Source organism: Aulostomus chinensis, chromosome 1, assembly GCF_037954235.1.
Source record: "Aulostomus chinensis isolate RoL2024-O1b breed Wild chromosome 1, RoL_Achi_v1.0, whole genome shotgun sequence".
Taxonomy (NCBI): domain Eukaryota; kingdom Metazoa; phylum Chordata; class Actinopteri; order Syngnathiformes; family Aulostomidae; genus Aulostomus; species Aulostomus chinensis.
Genome location: NC_141320.1, coordinates 36,620,001 through 36,644,834, shown reverse-complemented (window position 1 = coordinate 36,644,834; position 24,834 = coordinate 36,620,001). Strand labels below are relative to the sequence as shown.

Genomic DNA, 24,834 nt, shown 5'->3' with positions numbered 1-24,834 from the left:
AACAGCTCCCCACCCTCCAGATACCTGCTGCAACACAAGAAACATCATGAAAGACACGAGATTCTGCGTGACTTTTCTGTTAAACCTGTGTTGAGAGCTAATTTGCAGTATGCAACCAAACCAGGTTACTTTTGAATGTTGCAAAAATACATCCCTGCAATTCTTCAAAAATAATTAATAATACAAGAACACACATTTGGTTTGTTTTGCACTGGAATTGTCCTTTAAGAGCTTCACAAGCTGGGAGAAGGATTTTAAACACTACTCTGGATTTTACTGGAGGCCAGTGCAGCGAAGCTAAGATTTGCGTGATGTGCTCTCTCTTCCTAGTTTCTGTCTATGCTTCTTGTCTATGCTTTATGCTTTATTTCTATGCATGCACCTGCATTGTGGACCAGCTGCAGAGTCTTCAACCACTTGTTAGTACAGCCTGATAATAAAGTAAATAAAAATATATGATAATAAAGAGTTACAATAGAGCAGTGACATCACTAGATAATGTGTCTCTAAGGGGTTTTGGGCCAAGCACAGGAACTTCTGTCTTATCAGAGTTGAACAGTAACAAGTTATAAGTCATCCAGGCCTTCATGTCTGGAATGCATGCTTGTAGTTTGGATAACTGTTGGCCTTCATCCGGCTTTATTGATAAATATAATTGATTATCATCTGTGAAACAATGGAAATGTATGGAGTGTTTTTGAATAATATGACCTAAAGGAAGCATATATAAAGTGAAGAGTATCGGCCCCAGCACTGAACCTTGGGGAACACCGTGTTTAACTTTGGTTTGCATGGAAGATTTATCGTTAATGAGTAGGGCTGGGTTTAAAAAATCGATTTAATCCATTTGAATCAATTTTCCTTTTCATGGTTTGATATCGATTCATAAAACCCACAGATCGATTCCTAACTTGCAGAGAACAGCCTGTGTATCAACTCTGGCAGTCTCGCATGATCAGCGTTTGGCGGCAGTTTTAATGGAATGTGATCTTGCGAGAATTTACTACCAGTCAAGCAAACATGGCGGACTGAAGCACAACCCTGAAGGCACACTCGGTGAGATTAAAGGCCGATGTTTGGGTGCACTTTGGTTTTAAGGACGGAGAAAATGACGACTTGGGGGGGGGGGCAATATGCAAACTATGCAACGGGATGGTAAAGTACTGTGGGAATACGACAAATCTCCACTTGTCAAGACATCACCCAGCAGAAAACCAGTCGACACGGCTCAAACAACGCAGCCTGGAGCAGGTATAAGATAACCGAGGCTGTTGCAGTTTTTATATGCAAAGACATTTGACAATACCAAACATGAACGCAAGCTTAAAACAAAGCATCGAAACTTCGCTTCACTCAGCAGAGAACGTGGCATTGACTTGTGATTGTTAGACGTCAAGAGCAACAGATTCATATCTGACCATTCCAGCTCACTACATTAGCGACTGGGTCCTCGCATGCCATGTTCTTCAAACCAGAGCCGTGGAAACCAGCCACACAGCGAGAAAACTCAGCGAACTGTTATTCAGTGCAATAGGCGAGTGGAAGCTTAGGAACAAGGTGCCAGCCATCGAAACTGACAATGCAGCAAATATTGTCCGCGCTGCGGAGATTACGGGCTTGTTGCACATTGGTTGCTTTGCACACCTTCTTAATTTAGCCTCGCAAACTGCGCTGAAAGTCCCTACAGCTGCACGCTTGCTCGGCAGAGTCAGACGCATGGCTGCATTTTTTCATCGTAGCTCTACGGCGAGCCGCATCCTCAGTGAGAAGCAAAGGGTGCTGGAGCTTCCTGAGCACAAGATGGTGATTGACGTGGTGACACGTTGGAATAGCTCACTGGAGATGCTGGACCGTTTCCTCCAGCAGCAACCAGCCATCTCAGCAGCTCTGCTGTCACCTGAAGTACGCAGAAACGAGAAAGATGTCTGCACGTTGACAGAAGTGGACGTAAGAGTCCCAGAGGATGTGGTCAAAGCCCTTCAGCCACTGAAAGCAGCTACTCTTGCCAAGTCTGAGGAAAAATCCCCGACTCTGTCCATCATTGCACCCTTGCATGCACAACTGTTGGAAGAGATGCGCTGTGTCCCCCAGGATTCAACAGTCATCAAAGAGGTCAGGACAGCAGCAGACAACAACCTCAATTCAAGGTAAGCTTAAAAAGTATGTTGGTGAATGCGTGTGCATTCATGCACATTCATTTCCAATTAAATTATATTTAAGTGATCAAATATATCTTTTCAAGGTTCGTGCCTTGAAGGACAGGCTCTATGTTGCTTCAGCGTCAGACCCTCGTTTCAAGGCTCTGCCTTTCTTGCCTGATGAGGCCTGGAACCACACATTCTCCCGACTGGTGACTGAAGCTTCTGTTGTGGCACAGGCGGAGGCTTCTAATGTAAGTTATTGACACAAAAAAAACCTTATTTCCTACAGTTTTTGTACTTTACTGTATTCAACTCAAATTTAATTTGTCTTCATTATTTTAATATTAAGCAGTTGTATTCTGAATTGTATTCCAAGTGTCTTTCCAGATCATTTTCTTGCTATTTTCAAACAGCAAACATCTGCTTTTGGTGGAAAAGAAGAAGCTGTGCCTGATCCCGTTGAAGATGTTGCTCCACCAAAGAGACCAAAGGAATCCTCTGCGCTGATGTCTCTCCTAGGGTCAGCCTACATGCGGAAAGAGACAGTTACACAGAAAACTGTATTTGAAAAGGCCCAGGATGAAATCAAAATATACAGGGAAGTAACACCCATTCCACTCTCTGAGAATCCTCTCAACTGGTGGAGAACACATGCAAAGCAGGATCCCCTATTGGCCCACCAAGTAAAACGGTACCTTTGTGTACCTGGTACCAGTGTCCCGTCCGAGCGGGTTTTTTCCACCACTGGGGATGTTGTGACGGCAAAAAGGAGCTGCCTTACTCCTCAACATGTTGATCAACTCCTTTTCATGCAGAAAAATCGTACTCTCTCCAACAAGTAAGAAAAGGGATGACAGGTCTTGAAGTTTTATGGACTTAGGTTTGTGATTATTGTTCAGAAGTTTACAAGATCTTTTTTATTCGTGTGTCAAGAAAACCCTTTAAGGAGTAATTCAGAACTGTTTAGACTTGTAAATACTTTTCTTTTTTGCATGAATGAAAAACAAACCAAACCCAAACAGGAAGTTCAGAATGCCTGGAAAAAAAGATGGAATGTCACCACTTGTCTGATGGTGTTTTTCAGTTTACATTGTATGTTTCAAATATACAGACCATGTTCCAAAAAACTGAGATATTGGCGCTATTTTAATTTGCCTACATTTATTTGAGTCAACAGATGGCTGTTAATTCTGTTCTGATGCAGTTGTCACAACCATTGTAGTGTTATTGCACAGAAGCTGTGAGACAGTTGTAGCTAAGTGAGTGTCCTGTTTATGTGTGTCATCTTTGGAGAAACTTTATTTACAATGTCTATCTTGTAATTTATTTCAATTTGATTTATATACATTCATTTTTTGTTGTTGTCAGTCACTTGGTCAGGTTTAAATAAATAAATAAATGGACGTTGAATCGAATTGAATCGTGAATTGAATTGAATCGGACCTCGGAAAATCAAATCAAATCGATTAGGAAAATCTGAATCGATACTCAGCCCTACTGACTGGTATTTGTTGTTAAACTGGACAGTTTGTCTGTTGAAGCTCTTTAAGTTGATCTGGTTGGACACAAATCTTAGCCACTCAGATGCAGCAGCAGAAGAAGCTGTCATCCACCCTGACAGTCAGAGCATCAAGTCAAGGAAACATCAACCATCTTGTAGTTCCAAACCTTCACCTGTCAGATTCAGCTACTTCTTATTGTGGGATTTTAACTTTGAACACAAACAGTGTCTCGACGCACGATGGCCCAAAAACGGCCCGCATCCCGATTGCAGATCAGCACCACACCAGACCCAGGATTGGTCCAGTTCTGATTTTACTTCAGTATTTGGCACCTTCGGATGTTCGGACCGAATCCAGTTAGTTACACACATTTTCATTTCACCTTGGATTTTGGAGCTTTCGGGTTAAAACCTGTATTTCATGTGTGGGCCACAACCGTCATGTGTGCACCACAGCCGGATCAGGAAGCTTTCAAACGGATCTGGCCCAAAGACTCCTGCTATCTGGGTAGTGTAGATGCCAATGTAGTGGTTGGGGAAATAGTCTCTGAGAATCCAACTTGAAGGTCCTGCTAAGTGTTGTGATGCTCAAATGTTCTGTAAAATAGTTGGACCCTCAGCAAAGATACTAGATTAGGAGTTGATGGAGTCGTTGCAGATACCAGGGTCCAAAGTCCAGCTTGAACCTGGTTTGTGCAGTTCTTTGTCAAGCTAGCAGCGATTCTTTCTTTTCACATGGCCGTGTCTCCTGATGACTCAGGACCAGTTGATGTCCATTTACCTGTCATGGTGACAGAGAACTTTGTCCAGCTCAACCAGGACAAAACTGAGGTCTTAATTGAAGGTGGTGGCAGCGTTGTTAGGGCCTGAGCCTCCTCCCAACCAGCCACAGCCAAGTAGCACGAGTTGGCCATAGAAAAATGCAATTCCTCTTTCAACGTCCGTCACAGACTTGCTGGAGACTCCACCGAGATTTGAACTCGGATCACTGGATTCAAAGTCCAGAGTGCTAACCATTACACCATGGAACCAGTCCAAAAAAAAAGACATGAGTGAGAAAAATTATGGCGCTTATCATGTAGGAGGGACTACAGTGGTTGTCTGGTTTAAATTTTCACGAACATCCATCCATCCATTCAGCCATTGTCTTCCGCTCATTCCTGTTAATGGTTGCAGACTCCTTTTTCATAGCTGGAACCTTCCTCTTGTGTCAGCTTCCTGTTCCCATCTCTATGTTAACGGTCAGTTTTGACCCACGTCTTCAATCAGCTGTCAAATAAACTAAAACAATTTTCTATCATGGTTCAGGTTAACAAAATCCTCATCAACTTCTCTGGTCCAATCACATTTATGTTGGCACACAGAGAACAGATCTAGAGTCAGAGCTGAGACTTCAGTCTAAGCACCTTAAGATGGAGGAGAAGAAGCCCTGATTTCTGGGTCTCACAGTCTTTTTACTCTCTTGGCTCCACCCACACAGGGCAGGAGAACATCCTCATAGAGAGTCAGTGTTTTTCCATGTTTAACCAAATCAGCTCTCAGTGGTTAAGAACAGGTGAGTTAGTGAGTGTGGTTCGTTCTAATCTGATGTCCAAGCTGCAGGAAACAGCAAAGCCAAACAGTACAGAAGCCTTTCAGCATTCATGCAGACTGGAAAGAGGCTGAAATGCTCCCTGCTTCTGGAAGGAGCAGAGATGGAGCCAGAAAAAACACAGAATTTACCCAGACTCTGATTTGAACTAGCAAGAGACTCAAGCTGGTCATGAAGTATGATTGGCTGCCTCTTCGTGATGTCATTCACACACTTGTATAATCAGGATGTGAGCTGAGGGGTGGAGATCAATGAGTCCTGGAGACGTTCAATAATGTCCACAACTTTGGCACCAGGAAGACAGCAGGTGATGGCACCTGGGAGTTCAACAGACCTGATGATTGAACCACCAATCACAAGGATTTCAGCCTCCATTGTAAACAGAGAGTTTAGATGAGAGAGAACCTGCTGTCAGCCTCACCAGTCAGGGCAGTGGTAGAGGCAGCAGAGTTGAATGAAGCAGGATCACCTGGCAGGTCTCAGCTGGAGGTGATGACATCACTGGCCTCAGTCCTAACCAGTGCTCTGCCTAACAACACGGACGATGGTGAGAAACCAGTAGAAGCACTCTGAGAGTTGGAGACAGCAGGAGGAGAGAGACCACGACAGAGTCACCCATGGGAAACTGTTGGATCCACTCAGGACAAACTGGACAGACACAGATCAAAGACAGAATTGATGATGATGTCATCAGGGGGCTTTGATGGTGTCTTTATTTGTACCCAGAATTCTGTCTTTGATCTCAGGAGGACATGAAAGAAACACAACTGAGGAAAGAAGAGGCGAACATTCAGCTTCATTAGAAACACTTGAACTGTTGAACAGTAGAATTTGTTTGAAACAGTTTACAACACTGAGTGACAGGATTGAAGAGGGAAGAGTTTTCTACTTTAAATTTAATTCTAACTTTGAACTGGGGATGAACATTTTTAGTCGTTCATATTCTAACATACAGAGGAAGTCATGTCATTCCCTTTTTTAAAAAAGAAAAACATGTGAAGCTCCTCCCCCCAGCTCCAGATGGACAGACAGACATGAGAGTGGCCAGGAAGCAAAGAAGTGTTGTGCTCCTCTCCAGTGCTCTGGTGTTGTTGTGCTCTTCTCAGCTCCATCATGAAGACCTGCTGGCACTGGGCGCTGGTGGAAGTTTGCAGCTCTCACTGGAAAGTCCTGAGGCTCCTCCCACTCTGAAGCAGGCAGTTGCTCCCAGCCAGCCCACACTTTCACTCTCTGGTGTAGGAGTGAAGAACAAAATCATAATCAAGAACCATCACTCTTTCATTGGGGCTCCTTTCTCCTTGTTCTGATACAGAAACTCAACAGCTTCTATCATTGATTTGACAGGAAATGTTGATGACACACTGGGATTTTTGTTCTCCTGCTGTCACTGTCAAGTGCAGCTTAACATGAGAGGTAGCAGGATCATTCATGTGTTCATGTTTCCAGCAGACAAGGAGGGAACCTGGGAGGACTTCAGTGACTTTGATCAGTGGTTCTCACTTCATCTTCTCAGTATAAAGTTTAAAGTGAGCTGGCCAGGAGTTGAACCTAGAATCTTCTGATCCGAAGTCAGACGCGTTGTCCATTGCGCCACCAGCCCTACAGAGGGGAGGTGCTTATACAAAAAGAGTCAACACCTTCATTTGTATGTCAGAAAATTTCAATGATATGGTGGCATTTTCTGTTTTTGTGCTGTCTGATTGTCTAAATATCAGGTTTAGATCATCAAATTAACACTGGAACAAAACATAATAAACATTAATTATTTAACATTCAAAAAAAAAAAGAAAGAGAACCTGCATCATCCCAGCCATGAAGACCTCAACATGGTTGAAGAGAAAGTCTTGGGTTGGATTCTTGTGTTTTGCAGCATCCTTGATGAGTCTGCATAGAAACATTGGTGTTGTGGACCCACATCCACCAGGAGTGGAGCTCAACCAAGAAGAGCAAGAGGAGAATGTTTGTGGAGGAGCTGGGAAGTTCCCTGGTCAAGCCACACACTGAGGGAAGGGAACGGACGCCCCGAGACCCAGACGCTGCAGCCTTGCTCAGACAGCTGCAGAGCTCAGCAGCACTCCATCCATGCCATCAGCAACACAGAGAGCATCCACACCAGCGTCCTCCTCAGCAGCCCTGCCTCAACACCAACCAGAACAGCCACAGCCACAACCCCCTCAGGACCTGGATTCTTTCTAAATACTTTTTAAAGGCGTGTTCTGTCCAGGTAGAAGACATGATTTGTTTCTTTGGATGAAATAAAAATGGATGAAAACGTCCAGAACATCCCTCCCAAATCTGATTTCTTCAATTGAAAGAACTCTAACATTTCTAGATTCATTCCCTCCAGTAAGGTCTTATTTCCAGCTCTGCTCTCCCTCCACTACTGTTCAGTGTAGTATTTATTTTACTGACTACTTCATTGACAGGTGGTAAAACTTTCTGGTGTTTCCTGAACTTAACTGAGTGCTGCTCAGTAAAGTTGCCATGACTTGAGATTCTCTTCCTGCTGGGTCCATTTCAACATTCTTATCCTTCCTATCACTGGAGATAAAGTATCAGTCAGGGCTGTACTTGATTAGTACTGCATATAGTACACATCAGTCACTGCCATTACACAGTGGAATGGTAGTTGAAGTACTGTTTACCAGCAAGCTGAAAACTGTTGTGGTCTTTGACAATTCTCTTGTTTCTGAATGAAAATCCTGTGAAGGAGAATCATGGAGACATCCTAAAAATGGCTGAGGTCTCTGAGCTGCAGCAGGTCTGAGCTGCTTTTGATGCCCAGATGATGAGGAGGCAGTGAATGGTGGGTTTGGTGGAGCTGGAAAAAGGCTGCAGGTGGTGAGGGGTCTGCTGGTGTCAGGACTTCCTCTCCAGGTCTGAGGGCTTCTCCCTGCAGTTCCCACAAACACCACAACAGTCCTGGAACCCCTGTGGAGGACCATGATGACCCCGATGCACCATCAGGCCATCAAAAACCAGTCCTGATGGTCAAAAAGGTCCCTCCACTCATCCAGGCTCAACTCTAGAAGAAGCTTCTGGAACAGATGAGCAAACACACTCAAATATAAATCCTGATGTAAACACACTGGCAAACCAACGTTTACCACAATGTTGATTTTTACAATTTCCTTCAATGTTTGAAAACCATCAAAGTGGACAGAAGCCCAGATGGTCCAAACCTGTTTCCTGTCTCCTGCCATTGTGGAGAGCCTCTGTTCTGTCCTGCTGCTGTCCAGTTATCTCTCCTGAGCTCCTCTGCTGGTTCCACCTTGAAGAGGGTCTGAGCTAGAACTGAACCTTGGGAAACTTCAACCTTTGATCTCAGAGTTTTGTGTTTGATCTAAAAATTCAGTGAATTTTGGGTTTGTGTGGAGCTGAAAAAATGCTGCAGGTGTTGAGAGGTCTGCTGGTGTCCAGGACCCGAGTCGTTGGGTTGGGTTTGTGTTTGTGTTTGATCTTAGAATTCTTTCTTTGATCTCTCCTTGATTTCTCAATGATTTCTCTGTGGACTCCAATTGTCTTTGATCTCAGAGTTCTGTGTTTGATCTTAGAATTCTTTCTTTGATCTCTCCTTGATTTCTCAATGATTTCTTTGTGGACTCCAATTGTCTTTCATCTCTCAGTGAGACAAAGACATAGCAGCTCCAACCTCAGCCTCCAGGAGGCCCTGATCCTCTAGTGGTCAGTCCTCTGTGTTGTGGCTGCAGCAACCCTGGTTTGAATCAGGGTCCCAGCAGCAACATTCCTACTGACTAGTGTTTGTTGTTCAACTGGACAGTTTGTCTGGTGAAGCTCTCTCAGACACTCCTTTCTTCATCCTCCCTTCAGGCTCAGCAGCATCAGAGTCAATGTGTCTGACTAGGATCAGAACCCTCAACCTGGAGGCTGTGGTGCAATGAGAACACATCTGACAACCAATCAGAGGAGGGTCTGTTTGACCCCTGAAAACTCCATGAAAGCCTGAGAGGAACTTGTTCTTCATCTCCAAATTCCCTCCCTGCACGTTGTCTCTGCAGAAATCATTCAAGTCCAAGTTGAACCTTAGACTAAAAGCTCCCAGTAGGTGATGCAGGCTTCACCTCACTCCTGGTTCTGGAACCTCACCAGTTCTTGCTCTCTCACCACTTGGATCTCATGTTCCTGACATCTCTGAGCTTGTTTCCTATCCACCTGTCTCATGTTGATGAGGTCATCCAGCCTGATGATCTCTAGGTTCTCCTTTGAGTGGTTCCCTCTGGGAGAGTTCTCTCTCTGTAACTTGTGTGTGTGTTTGCTCGTATCCTGTTTCTCCTTGACAGCACTTTAGTGTTTTTACCACTGGTGTCTCATCTGTGGTTCACCTTTTATTTGACTTCTTTGTCAAAGATGAAGGTGTTTGTGGTCATCCATCAATCATGTGATGGCTCATGTGACTGTGAGTCTGATGAAGAGCTTGTAGCGTCTCTCACTCTGATCACTTCAGGCTATTGAAGCTACTCAGGTGTAGCCTGACTAGCTCAGTCGGTAGAGCATGAGACTCTTAATCAGGAGGAGTCCAGGCCTGAATCGGTGAAAACCAACGTAACCGGCTCACGTTCTCAGCTGGATTCTCCCATCGATGTACGACGCCTCTCCAACGAACTGGTGGGAGGACGGCCTTCAAAGCCTCCACCTCGTCGACCGTGGCTCCCGCTGAGATTCGCTCGATGAAGAAGGGAAGCGTGTTGATTGGCTACCCTCTGGTCTCAGGCTGCTGGCTGCCTGGACTAAGCTGCTCTTCTCCGACACAAAGGTGGCTTCTCTCTCTTCAAGGCTCACAGGAGGTCAAGAGTGTAGCGACCGTGAGCCGAGATCGATGATGAATTACAAAAATAGAAAATCCCCCCAAAAAATTAGTGGAATAGAAAAGAAAAGGGGGGGAGCCGGACCAGCTGCTCTAGGAGCTCACACACAAAGGGCAGAAACAAGAAGCACTGAAGAGAGCGCCAGCAGTGGATGGTGCCACCACTGTTACAGTAAACTGGTCCACCTCAGAGCAGTGACCTTGACCTGTGAGGGGTTGTTGGCCAATCAGGACACTTTGCTGTCTTCAGTCCTTCTCAGATATCAACAAATGAAGCTGGTTGAACAGACAGCAATCATCATCACTCAGAGACATCACCTGGAGAGGAAGACTGCTCAGAGTTCTGACAATGACAGTGAAGAGGCAAGGAGAGCTGGACAACCACAGACAGTGAAACATTCGGAACATCATGTTGATACACGTGTGTGTGTGTGTGTGTGTGTGTGTGTGTGTGTGTGTGTGTGTGAGCAACAACTTAACACAGGAGAGGAAACCATAACACTGATCATTGAATGTACAGCCACACTTCAACTCAATGAATGCTCTGCACAGAAGAATCCAGCTTCATTCCTGGATCAACAAGTCTTCTTCCAGCGAGTCAAACTCAATAAAAAAGCAAACAAATCCAAGCAAAGGACAAGGAACTCCAGCATTTTCCCTCCCTGATGACATCCACTCAGTTTTTAAACGTGAATGTGGAGCAGACGGAGCAGTTTGGCTGCAGGTCTTGGACAAGGCTCTGAGATGCTGGCTGCTCAACAAGAGAGAAGGGCTGGAGACCAGGAACTAGAAAGCTGAGGACTGCACTGTCCACACTCCTCTGAGACCTGCTTCCTTTCTTCAAGCGTCATCAAGACGTCCCAGCCTCAGATTTTCTGATTGGAGACAATGATGACCACAAGTACAAGGAATAAAAGACAAGACAAAACAAACGCAAAATCCATCCAAATCCATTGATTGATTGATTGATGCTGCAGTTCTAATGTGGAGTTTCAAACTTGGACAACAGTTGCCGTAAAACACAGAAGAAGAAGAAGAGTGATTTTCTTTTCTACAGAACTTAGATTTTAAAAAAAATTGAAAAGTGAAAAACATGAAAAATGGCAAATGCTGTTTTTGTTGATTGCCTTCAATCAATCTATTTAAACTGTATTGTTGCTCTTTCCTTTAGAGAGACAGTAAATGACTAATTAGTGGCCCGGGCGTTTAAAAGAGACCAGGCGTCGATTGGTAACAGGCTTTTATTTTGGCACTGGCCAGCACTGGGCCACTATTATTATTTTTTTAGCAATAGGTATACAAGGTATAACAATATACTGTAGTACTTTAAAGAACAGTAGTGCAAATATCAAGATTGTCCAGAGAACACTTTACACAAGAACACTTTATTAGGAAGAAAAGGGGCGTGACAACTCTAGGCCCGTATCCTTCCACTTCCACGACAGTCTCATGAGGCCAAAATAGCAGATCTACACATTCACAACGATGCGTTACCACCTTGAAGATCTTTTTTTTTCTTTTTTTGCATGGAACCGTGAGCTTGAAGATTTGCTGTCTGCGGTGCACTGACATCATGAGACATAAATTACTGGGAAGTTAAAATAAATTGCAAAATCTTACATGAAACCAAGTTAAGATAACATTAATCTCAAATAACGGCCCCCAGGCGTTTAAACGAACCTGGCGTTTATTTGAGACAGGCGTCTACTTTACAAAATGAGGTCGGACCCTCGGCCATCAAATGAGACCCGGCGGCACTTTGACACCAGGCTGTTCATTGGTCAGTTAGGGTTGATGAAGGTTGATAACATCCACTCCAAATAGTCAAACACAGGGGTGAGGATACAAGCAGAGCCTCTACATGGAAGCAAAAGCACTGACAACTTTAAAACTGTACAGTGAGTTAAGAAAAATACTCTCTTTAAACCTTTTTATGAACTGTCCTCATAAACTTGTCTTTTAATAAACTTTCTATTCTTCTGTTAACTTTAAGTTCACTGTTAAGTAACTGGATGGATGACAACAACAGAAATGCCTGTTCTGAGTTGAGTCATTTGGAGGTTGATCTCATGGGAGATAAAACTGCAGGCTCACTGCTGCAGAAGCTTGCTTTTTCCTTTGTTTGGTGACGCATTTCCTTTGTTTGGCAGGAGGCAGGGTGAAGGGAAGTAGACCCAAATGAAGAGGAGGGGAAGGAGGGTGAACAAAAGAGGTTTGTGAAAGAGACTGGAGACTGGAGGCTGGAGACTGGAGAGACTGGAGGCTTAAGACGAGAGACTGGAGACTGGAGACTTGGCTTAAGATGAGAGACTGGAGGTGAGAGACCAGGGAAACCTGGAGGCTTGAGACGAGCAGCTCGTGACTGGAGACTTGTGGCTCGTGATTGGTGGCTGTCACAATGCTTGACGTAGACTTCGACATCACAACACAGCAGTACAATAAACACCACCACACTAACGACTCCATCGGTCCTTCAAAAAGAAGAACATGAACAACAGAGAACAGCTCTGTGGTAGTTTTCAACACTTGGCAACTAAACAAGAGGCAGAATCGTCTTAAAATACATAAGAAGGTCCTCAGTAGAGCCAGAGCCTCAGTAAACACAGAAACTGCTGTTAAACCAGATATTTCTTTAGACCAGTTTTATCAAATTAACAGTCCAGAACTTCATTCAATGATGACCTCATCAAAACCTTCATCCTGTCTCTTAGATTATTTCCTACTAGGCTGCCTAAGGAAGTCTTCCCTCAGTGAGCACCTCTTTATTCAATCTGATTCCTCTGTCTGTAGTAACAGGACATGAACCACAGTCCTTGAAGGGAGCTGTCATTAAACCACTGCTTCAGAGGCCTCCTCTAGACCCTGAGGTTCTAGCCAACTATGGACTGATAGCTAACCTCCCCTCCTCTCTAAAATCCTGGAGAAAGCAGCTGTGTTGCAGCAGGTATCTGGAGGGTGGGGGGCTGTTCGTTCCTCCTAGTTGAAGCTCCTGGGCCCGGTGCTCTCTACATACAGAACCTGCCTTGCTGGCCAGGAGCCTCTCTTCCTCCTCATCCATTGTCTCTTTGAAGTTCAGCAGCCAACATCTCTTCCTCCCACCTCCCTTACACACATGCACACACGAACCCACACCACCAACTGTACTGATGATCACATCACATTGTTCTGAGTTCAATTTTGGTTTATTGTTGCATTTTTTTCTTCATGAAATAATTTCATTATTTGGCCTGCAACCTGAGCTGCCCAGTGGTGCAGTGGTCAGCACTGTTGCCTCACAGAAAGAAGGTTCCGGATTCGAGTCCCAGCTCAAGTGCCGGATCTTTCTGTGTGAGTCTGCATGTTCTCTCTGTTCCTGTGTGGGTTCTCTCTGGTACTCCAGCTTCCTCCCACAGTCCAAAGACATCAAGAGGGGACGAGGCTGATTGATACTCTAAATTGACTGTAGGTGTGACTGTGAGAGTGAATGGTTGTCTGTCTCTATGTGTTGGCCCTGTGACGAACTGGCGACCTGTCCAGGGTGAACCCACCTCTTGCCCATAGACGCTGGGATAAGCTCCACCCCCCCCTTCCCTTAACAGGAAGCAGAAGACAATGGCTGGATGGCTGGATGGGCCTTCAACCTGCGTCTCGCTCTCTTGTCACGCTTCAAAGCCACAGCATGGCAAGGTGGTTTCTCCCCAGTATGGGTTCTCATGTGTGTTTTAAGATGTCCCTTCAATGAGAATCTTTTTCCACACACTGAGCAGGGAAATGGTTTCTCCCCAGTGTGTCTTCTCATGTGTGATTCTAAATTTGCCTTCACTGGGAATCTTCTGCCACAAACTGAGCAAAGGAATGGTTTCTCCCCAGTGTGTGTTCTCATGTGTATTTTCAGATATCCCTTTTCTGCAAATCTTCCGCCACAAACTGAGCAGGGAAACAGTTTCTCTCCAGTGTGCGTTCTCATGTGCTTTCTCAGACATCCCTTTTCTGAAAACCTTCTGCCACAAGCTGAGCAGAGAAATAGTTTGTCCCCAGTGTGTGTTCTCATGTGTCTTTTTAGATGTCCCTTCAATGAGAATCTTTTTCCACACTCTGAGCAGGGAAATGGTTTCTCCCCAGTGTGTGTTCTCATGTGTCTTTTCAGATCTCCCTTAACTGAGAATCTTTTGCCACAAACTGAGCAGGGGAACGGTTTCTCCCCAGTGTGAGTTCTCATGTGTGTATCTAAACCACCTCTGTAATCAAAACCTTTACTGCATGTTGAGCACCTAAATGGACGCTTATCCTTCCTGACTTCTTTCTGAGGTTCAGAAGGACCAAAGGTCATGTTCCTGATGATCTCTGATTCTCTTTCAGTCTTTACTTTTTGCTCTTTTGAGCTGCAGTGAGTCACTTCCTGTCCTGGGCTCAGTTTCTGAGGCAAATTCCTCCTTGAGCCAAAGGGTTCCTTGTGCTCAGAGGTGGCCGTGTTATCAGGTCTGACCCAATCATTCTCACTGACTTCAGTCTCAGCTTCAGAAGACGCTGACATCTGGTCTTCAGTCTGGGGTTGTACAAGTGGATCTGGATCTACCTTGCTGGCTGGTTCTGGTTCTGGTCCTCCACTCTCTTCTCCATCAACTTCTGTTTTCAGTTGATGAACTGGGCTGCTGCTCAGAGACTCTTCTTTCAAGTTCTCCTCAGTTAGACTCTGGTGAAGCTGTGGGAACTGAGGTTTCTCTTCGTCCCCTTCACTCTTCACAGGGACCAGAGTGAAGGGGAACGTGGTGATATCAGCCTCCTCCTGCCCTTGAAGCTGCCCTCCCTCCTCACTGGTCCAGAGCTCCTCCCACTCCTCTTTAATGTGGGGGGGCTCTGGATCCTGCAGCTCAGGGGGAACCTCTTCTTTAATCACCAGCAGCTGCTCCACATCTGCAGGACACAAACAGCAACATCAGAAATCTCTTCATTTGACTCTGAAACAGCGGAGCAACAGACAGAAACAGAAATCAACTCAATGAACAGAGACGTCCTGCTACTGAGGACCAGTCAGCAAACTGGGAACAGAAACGCTGGCTTCAGATGCTTGGATCAACGTTGGGTCACACAGGTCAAAGGTCATATGTCCCCTCTGCTGAATGGTTTTGTCCATTCATGATCACATCTGCTAGTTGATTCATCAGTTAATTTCTATCATGTGATCCTGCAGGAGAATGAGAGTTACAGTGCTGTACAAAAGTATTTGCCCAGTATCTGACCCTAACAGCTGGTTGAACCACCTTTTGCAGCAATAACTGCAGTCAAGCATGAGCGATAAGAGGCGATGAGTCTTTCACATCGCTGTGATGGGATTTTGGCCCACTGGGTTGCACTCAGAATGACATTTCTCTTTCTCTCTCTCTCCCTTCAGAAAGTAACAGATGAGCCACAAACTGAATGTGGACCAGATTTACTGAAGAAGCTGAAGAATCCACTGGAAAAGGCAGCACTGAGAGGACAGGTTCACCTCCTCTCTTTCCCTCCGTGCCCTGTCTTTGATGCGTCTCAGCATCTTGGGAGAGTTCCTTCTCTGCTTTGTCACAGATCTGAACCCCCTACCATCAAACCACGATCCATCAAAGAAAGAGGACTTTGGTCAACTTGGGCCATGAGAAGTCCAGAACAAATGACTTGGATGTGGAGGTTTGTTAGAGTTTGCAAAGGGAAACAGGAGGCTGTTGTTGAGGAGTGGATTGGTGAGAAAGGAGAGTGGAGCTGTTCAGGTGCAGAGTTCAGGTGCTCCAAACAAGAAGCTGAGAACAGGACAAGAAGACAAACAAGAGGTTTAACACAACGCCAACCCTTCAGTTTGGTAAATATCGGCTACATTGAGAGCTCTTATTGAGTCTGACTTTATTTTGTAAGTTGATCTCAGAATTGGAACCAGAAATGTTTTTTTAGTTTTCTTTTTTAATTTGGCCCCGAGGGACTGCCACCTCCTCCTGGTCAGGGGTTTGGGGCCTCAGGGACCCTCAGAGTTCCACCAGCAGAAGCTCAAGCCCTGTTCAAACTACGCTACTTTTGTTAGCGACAGGCCCTGCTGTTCACACCATCGACGCTCAATCAGGCTGCTGTTCACACGACAAGATTTGTCGGCGCACAGGAGCGTTCATTAATGCCTCAGCCTGATTGGGGGAGGGAAGTCACTGACGCCTAAAATCTTGCAGTGTGAACTGGGCTTTAGCCTTCATGTGGGACCAGGTTGGACCGGTCTGAGGGTGAAGGTCTGACAAAGTGCAATCCAATTACATGACAAAAACAGTGATCCAGAGAACCACCTTACCCCCCCCCCCCCCCAAAACCACCACACCCTTTCCGGCCTCAAGCCTGATTTATGCTTCTGCGTCGTGGCGACGCCGTACCTACGCCGTCAACGCAGACCCCTACGCCGTAGCCCGACGTGCACCTCCAAAAAATCCTGACGTGACGTGAACGTCAACAAACTGTGATTGGTCCGCTCACACGACGTTTCCGGTTCAGCACAACAACACCGCTATTTTTTAAGTTTCTGTGGTGAGAGCAACACGCAAAAATAAAAATGGACCAAGCCGAAGAAAGAGTTATCGAGGAGGTTCGCAGGTATGACCACCTTTACAACTTCCATTGTTGTCTCTGTCTCTGACCCATGTGCTTTGACCGGAAGAAAACTAAGGAATTCGACAAGAGTCCCCCAAAACCATACGAAGATAAAGCCACACCCCTCTAGTGGCTTGGCAGTGAATTACAGAGCAACGCGTTCCCTCGACGCAGAACTATAAATGCACAATGACGCCGTAGGGGCGACGGCGTCGCCACGACGCAGAAGCATAAATCAGGCTTCAGTCGCCACCATGTGCCCCCTTCACATTCCTGTCTGCCCCCTTACAAATGCCTGTCTAGAACCGGCCCTGCTGCAGCTCCACTTCCTGGACTGAATTCGGGGCCCAGCAGGTCCCTGCGGGGACTCACCTGCTCTGTCCAGCCTGACTCGGGGCTTCAGCACGGCATCGAGCAGCAACCTCTGCCGGCGGTTCTCCCGCTCGTACTCCGCCACGGTTTCCTCCAGCAGAGCCACGATCTGCTCCGCGGCCGCCGCCAGCCGCTCGGTGAGCAGCGCTCTCAGCACCGGTACTTCAGCCGCTGATTCTCCTTCTCCCAGCTGCAGCAGGAAGTCTTCAGCGGCGGCGAGGATCCGCTCCTGGACCGACACCCGCAGCAGCTGCGCGGCGCACATGTTGAGGTTCTACCGGCGCCACTCAGCCTTCAGGAGACAAAGACCGAGGCCGGGGCTTCACGGACTTCTCCTTCTTTCCTTGTTGTGTTCAAAGCTTCCCGCGTCTTCTTCTCGTTTTGTGAAGCGCGTATTGATGACGTATGTGGTGACGTCCGAAGCCTCGCCAGCTGGCAGTGACCACGTGACTGATTCAGGACCTGCTTCTCCGGCTTGGCGTGAGATTCTAAATGTAAAGCAGTGAAACGCCGTGGTTTCCTCCCTCTGGTTCGCGCGTCTGTTGGAGCTTCGTTTCCATCACAGTTCTCTCAGCCCCATCAGCCACGTTGTTCATCATCGTGTTCGTTTTTGGAAATTGTACTAAAAGGACGGTTTGTTTGTTTGTTTGTTTTTTTCTTTAAATGACCTGTGGCAGCACTTGGATGATGAAGTGGGGAGACTTGGAAGAAGTGGAACTCCAGCGAGTACATCAAGTACAGCGACTACATCAAGTACAGCGAGTACAGCGATACTAGTGTAGCGGTTCTTGTACTTCACTTGCGTTGTGTATTTAAGGACGAGGTAGTCTGTTTCACCGTTGGCACACTCGCCGTTTATTTCTCGTCTGGCATGGAGATTTAACACACAGTCAGTCCAGTTCGCCCGTTCACACACACACATACACGGCCCGGAGGCAGCGAGGTCCGACTGTTCATACAATCCACAAATGAACATAAAATAACAATGCGTACCTGGCATGGAGATTTAACACACAGTCAGTCCAGTTCGCCCGTTCACACACACACATACACGGCTGCAAGAAGTAAAATGAAAAAAAGTGCAGGTTAGCTAACACGTGTAACTCTAGCCATTTGTAAACAAAAATAAAAGAAAAACACAGTCAGCTTTTTATAAAAAAAAAGGACAGGCTCGACTGTACGGGAGCTTTATGATTCAAAATATAACTTAAACCACTCCTTCATATTAAAATAAAGTAATTAATATAAAACAAAGACAGAGCTCATAAGTCATACACCTGCCCCGGAGGCAGCGAGGTCCGACTGTTGCTACCCCCCCAGGGTGCACGACCCTAAACCACAGGGGGTGCTGCCTTTAATTGCAGTAGGAAACCCCAGTTTCCGTGTTTTGTGAATGTGTTTTAAATGGCAAGTGGGATCACAACTCTTAACTTCGTTACACTAGCAGATACTGGACGGACTCAAGATCCTCTGGTGCACTGAAGAGCCAGCAGACTGCCTGTCCCAGCCTCTTCCTGCTGGCCACAGACTTCCTGTGCAGGCCGTCATCATCAGGGCCATGTGAGCGTGTGTTCTCCACGGCAGGAGAAATCGCTTCAAGAAACCCAACAGACTTGATTTGAAAACGTTGGAAAAACTTCTTTTTTTAATAAAAATTGTAAAAACAAAGCGTCCTCATTCCCATCACTTTCACTGAGACTTTCACATCATGGTCCCATTGTTCAAAGACATGGAACGATCCAGTATGAACGCAAAGACTTCAATGATCTTATTGTGTTCACGGGTCATCAAATCAGTGTCAGTTCAGTCGGTCAAGCCTGCAGGGAAGTTTGCAGTCCAGCAGGTGTCAGTATTCAGTGACAGTAACACAGTGTCATGGCGTCCACAGGCTTCATGACGCCTCATCCAGCCTTCACTCCTGTCTCGTCCTTGTGTGCTCACTCCAGCCCGTCGATCCACAGTTCCTGCCACAGCCTCTACCTTGTTAATGCAGCCGTGCCTGTCTTGTGTTCTTCGGCCCCTGAGAGTTTTTGAAAGTTTTATCCGATAGTCTAGATTTAGTGGATACGTTTGCAGCCGTTTGGTTTCTCTGCTCGGAGTACAAGAACATCAACGTCCCTTGCCGTGAACCCTGCTTCTGTCCTGTGTCTGAGCCTGGTCCTGTCAATCACAATGATCCAATTTTTGGAACTGACCATATCTTTCTTTCAAAAACAAAAGAAATCAAGAGAGCGATTCCTCAGTGATGGCACGAAAAGATCTTCCTCACAAACGTGGACGATACAACGCTCTCTTCCTCTTCATCTCCAATTATTTGACCAAATTTGGCCGTCAAACTGGAGAGAAAACTCAGCCCTGTTGAACTCTGGCACCTTTCCATTTACAAATAACACGTGTCCACGTGACAAAGTGTGTGAGCAGGAAGGAAGGGAGAAGGGGGGCTGAGAAAATAACAGCAGATCCCTGGATGGAGACCCCGTGCTCTTCTCTCCACCTCTCTTCCTCCCTGCTCTCTCCACCCCTCTTGAACAACACTGCAGGTGAACAGTTAGCATTGCTCTGTTTGATGAAGCTGCGTTCAGGGAATGAGGAAGTTTCCCTTTGTGTCACTGCTTCTCTACTAATCTGATCTCTGATCAGTTCACCAAGAAGAGTCTGGGGTCAGGGGCTTGATGAGTAGAGCTGTTTAGTCAGGAGGAGGCTGCTCTGATTGGTTCCTGACACTGAAACAAGGCCAAAGCTCAAGTACACAGGCTCACATATTGAAGTATTCTCAGTCTTCCCACTTCAAGTATTTTCTCACTTCAAGTATTTTCTACTCTCCACACCAAGTTACCTCTTATGTTAAGTTACTAGCTGAGAGTTATGCAGGACACTTGGATGGAAACATAACCTTTTTCTCTAATCAGCACAACAATGTGGGCGTGTAGTGAATCAACACCATAACAGTAACAAGGAATGAACACAGCAGCCATCTTGGAATCACCAGGTTTACAAGGCTTCCACTCTGTGAGAGCAACCCCTCGATGGAGAAGAAGCCGGACCATCAAGAAGACCTGAAAGAAGACAGCAGAGGCAGGAAGAGGAACCAGAGACACACAAACAGACACAACACTGCCACCTTCTGATCTGATGACATCAGAGTTGAATGTGTGGACTGATTTGGAGGCCAAGCCTCACAATAAAAGCAGCATTTTCATGGGAATGTGTTCCATCCAGGGCTTCACAATAAAAGCATTTGAAATGTTTAGTCATTTTAACAAATGTTTGTGTGTCGGCTGTCGTATGAGTCACAGCAGGTTGACAGTTTGGGGAGAAACTCTTGAAGACTGGGACTTCAGGTCAAGCAGTGACATCACGGTGTGACGGTGAGTGTTGATGACAACCTGACTCTCAAACAGAAAACAGAACAGGAGACTGAAGAGTGATCACTCAAACCCACAGGCTGAATGAGACATCTTTTAAAAACATTGAAACTCTGAGTAAAACCATAGAAGCACTCCTGTCTAGTCGGTGCTAACAAGTTAGCTGTTGAGTGAGTCCAGCTGTGCTGTCTAGGAATCCTGGTCAAAAGCCTCCACACATTAGACAGCGACTGCACGGTGGTGCAGTGGTCAGCACTGTCTCCTCACAGCAAGAAGGTCCCGGCTCCAGCACAGGATCTTTCTGTGTGAGTCTCCATGTTCTCCCTGTTCCTGTGTGGGTTCTCTCTGGTACTCCAGCTTCCTCGCACAGTCCAAAGACATCAAGAGGGGACGAGGCTGATTGATACTCTAAATTGACTGTAGGTGTGACTGTGAGAGCGAATGGTTGTCTGTCTCTATGTGTTGGACCTGTGATGGACTGGTGACCTGTCCAGGGTGAACCCTGCCTCTCGCCTGAAGATACTGGCATAGGCTATGGACATCAGGCAGCTGGTGTGTTGGTGGATCTGTGGATCCTGCTGGAAGAAGCAGGGTGGAGCTCTGAATGGTTCCTGTCTCAAAGAGCTTCTCTGTGCAGCTCCCATCAGCTCCTAAAAACAGGAAACCAGCAGATTCACTGTTGAACGGTGGCATTAAAATGATGCCAGTGCTGGTTGTCTCTGTCTAAGGGTTGTGAGGGCATCCAGCTGCAGCCAGGAGACAAACAGGGATGCTGCTTGAGGACATCATCCAGGAGGCTGTCCATGGGGTGGAGCTGGGGTCTCAGACTGGGGACATTGGACAAGAACTTCTCAGAGGAAACTCATCATGGTGGCTCAGTGAAGAAAACTAGACCTGAGCTGCCTGCTGAAACCTAGCAGGTGAAGGACAGAGCTCCACCTCTTTGGAGACACCACCACTGTGGGCTCATGTTGGCAAAAGAAGTGGGTCAGTATTTGACACACACACACACACACACACACACACACACACACACACACACACACACACACACACACACACACACACACACATACATGCATGTTCTTACACACAGAGACTTTTCCTCTGTTTTTGTTTTTTACTGGTTTTGAACCAGTAAGTGGTTTCTGTTGGTTTGGTTTGCTTGACTGGTTGTTGTTTGTTGACCTTCCAAATCCACATTTTGGGTTCTGGCTTGTTCTGCTTTTCATTTTGTGTTTGTATTAAAGTTCTGTTGATGAAAAAGAGACTTTTTTACCTTTTATTGAAGTAAATATATGAGGGTCTAAACTGACCCATAACACCATGGATGTTCCAATAGTTAATGATATTAAAATGAATACTAAATCAAACCAGTCCATGTCAGAGATGTGTTCTAACACCCTCAGTAACGGTCAGGAAACACAACAACCTTTGGTTCATTTCTAGGATTTTCTTGAGGTTCATTTTACCATTTTTTAAACTGAAATCGAGGGTTTAGTGACTAAAAAAATGTCCAGAGGCCCACAACTAAATTTTCAAACCAATATTTCCATGGATAAGGAAGCCTAACAAGGTCACCAAGAGATGGAAACAACTTGGAGGATAGAAAATTGTTTTAGTTTATTTGACAGCTGATTGAAGACGTGGGTCAAAACTGACCGTTACCATAGAGATGGGAACAGAAAGCTGACACAAGAGGAAGGTTCCAGCTCTGAAAAAGGAGTTTGATCAAAATCTTGAACTGCCAGTAGAAATATCCTTTTGTATGTTGACCTTTGTTGACAGAAGTCACTTTAGCTTGGCAGTGAAAAGAATGGCTGCTAGCTTGACAAAGAACTACACAAACCAGGTTCAAGCTGGACTTTGGACCCTGGTATCTGCAACGACTCCATCAGCTCCTAATCTAGCAGCTCTGCTGGGTCCAACTATTTTACAGAACATTTGACAGACCTGTGGAGCAGTGAGGACACACATGAGTTGATCACATGATCCACTGAAGCGCCATTTTACCCTGGTACTGAGGTCACCAACATGAGCTGGAGTTGGGAATCTTGATCTGAACCTGGTATCACAGCGACACCTACTGCTGCAAAATGGAACAGCAACACTGAACCCAAGTACAGGATTGGAGGGAGACTGATGGTCGCTGTTTGGGTTTTTGAAGAACAAGGAGGGCGTGGCTTCAAGCTGGATTCTCAGAGACTATTTCCCCAACCTCTACATTGGTATCTACACTGTCCTCCAGTCATGTGACTGAAGTCATCCAGTCACGTGACTGAAGTCATCCAGTCATATCAGTGATGTCACTCTGCAGGACTGTCATTGCCGTCTCATTCTAGAAAAGAATCCAGACTCCACTTTTATGGGGCAGTTTTGGTCTTTAAAGACTTGACAGTTCCAGGAGATTTAGTCTGGCTCAAGATCTTCAGATCAACCCAGGACAGAAGGCTATGACTCCATTGGATTGTGTAGTTGGAGCATTCAGAGATCTGGTGGGTCTCAGTAGGAGCTGGATTTATCCACTGAATGATCCTGGTCAATGTGATCCTGCTCCTCCATCTCTCAGGCTGACAGAGCAGGAGGACCTGACTGAGAAGAAAGCTGCCCTTGAGCAGCTTCAGTCTCTGTGTGACAACACACAGGCAGAAAACCTGAATTTGAGGGAACAAGTTTCTACTCTTGAACGTGAGAATAAAAGAGCAATCCAGGAGCTCCAGAACCTCACTGCTGTGGTGGCCAACCTCCAAACGGTCCAGGACAAGAACCAGACTCAGATAGAAGATCTGAACGCAACAGTCCACAGTCTTCAGTGTGAGGGGAGGAAGGTTGATGGAGAGAACAATGAGCTCAGAAAAGAGCTGACCCAGGTTCAGTCTCTGAGGGAGAGTGAACAGGTGGAGATGAAATGTCTTGAGGAAGACCTGACAGAGAAGAAAAGTGCACTTGATCAGCTTCAGTCTCTGTGTGACAAGAGATGGACAGAAAACCAGAATTTGTGGGGACAGGTTTCTAGTCTTGGACAAGAGAAGATTATTGCATATCAGCTGGTAGAGAACATGTCTGCCATGGTGGGCAACCTTGAATCTGTGAGGGAGGAGAACCAGACTCAGATCAGAGACCTGAACACACAACTCCACAATCTTCAGCTTCAGGTGAAGATGGTTTACAAGGAGAAGTGTGACCTCAAGTGTGAGCTCAACTCCATCCAAGCAGAGAAGAACAAAATGAGACAAGAACTCACTGAGAAGAAGGCGACTCTTGAACAGCTGAGGTCCCAGAGTGAGGAGAGAGAGGCAGAAAATGGATGTTTGAGGAGACGAGTTTCTACTGCATCTCAGGAGACAGAGACCTTCACTGCAGAGTTGGCCCACCTTGAATCAAGGAAGGACCAGGACCCCACAAAGAGTGACAGTCTGAACGGTGAAGTTCAGAGTCTTCTATGTGCAGTGAGAACACAAAAGAAGAAAAGGAGCAGTGCTCAGAGGGAAATCCTGGGAAATCTTCATGATTTAAAAAGCTGTTTGAAAGAGGAAAATCATAACCTTCAAGTGAAGGTCCAGCAAACTTCTGAAGAGCAAGCAGACTCTCCCCTACGTCCAGCCAGAGAAGAGCAAACAGACTCTCCCCTACGTCCAGCCAGAGAAGAGCAAGCAGACTCTCCCCTACGTCCAGCCAGAGAAGAGCAAACAGACTCTCCCCTACGTCCAGCCAGAGAAGAGCAAGCAGACTCTCCCCTACGTCCAGCCAGAGAAGAGAAAGCAGACTCTCCCCTACGTCCAGCCAGAGAAGAGCAAGCAGACTCTCCCCTACGTCCAGCCAGAGAAGAGCAAACAGACTCTCCCCTACGTCCAGCCAGAGAAGAGCAAGCAGACTCTCCCCTTCGTCCAGCCAGAGAAGAGCAAGCAGACGCTCTCATATGTTCTTCTGCAGAGGAGCGACGGGATTCTGCTGCATATCCTGCAACTGAAAAGCAGAATGATGGGGGCACCCTGGAGACTGGACCTGCTAGGGGTCAAACCAGAGGTCTACTGAGCCGTGTGACATCTGGTGTAGAAGATGTTCTGTTTATGTTCATAGTTTTTTCTTTGTGTGCTTTTCCTCAACTTTGTTTTCTTTGTTTGTTATATATGATGATACCTTGATCACCACAGCAGTTGATCCCAGCTTGATTAGCTGAGTGCTTTGCAGTCTAAAGCACTTTAGTGATACCTGTGGGGTCCTTTATCCTCCCTGACCACAGGGATTCAGCCTCACTGAAGGAGAGTGAACCTTCCAGTTTGCAGCTCCTAGACTCTGGAACGCTCTCCCACTGGACATGAGGACGCTGAGGACGCCTTCAGAAAGAAGCTAAAGACCCATTTGTTTCGTAATATTATTGTTCATGATGGAATCGTCCCTCTGTACCTGCCCACACAGGTCAAGAGGTCAAATGATTCCCTGTATAAAACAGCTCTTCCATC

General features: G+C 46.1%; 2 non-coding genes across 2 annotated transcripts; both read right to left on the bottom strand.

Annotated features, from left to right (window-relative positions):
* Positions 1 to 4,601: 4,601 nt before the first annotated feature.
* Positions 4,602 to 4,673, bottom strand: trnaq-uug (transfer RNA glutamine (anticodon UUG)). Its single transcript has one exon. It is a non-coding gene; the product is annotated as a tRNA-Gln (tRNA).
* A 2,087-nt stretch (positions 4,674 to 6,760) lies between these two features.
* trnar-ucg (transfer RNA arginine (anticodon UCG)) lies at positions 6,761 to 6,833 on the bottom strand. Its single transcript has one exon. It is a non-coding gene; the product is annotated as a tRNA-Arg (tRNA).
* Positions 6,834 to 24,834: the final 18,001 nt, after the last annotated feature.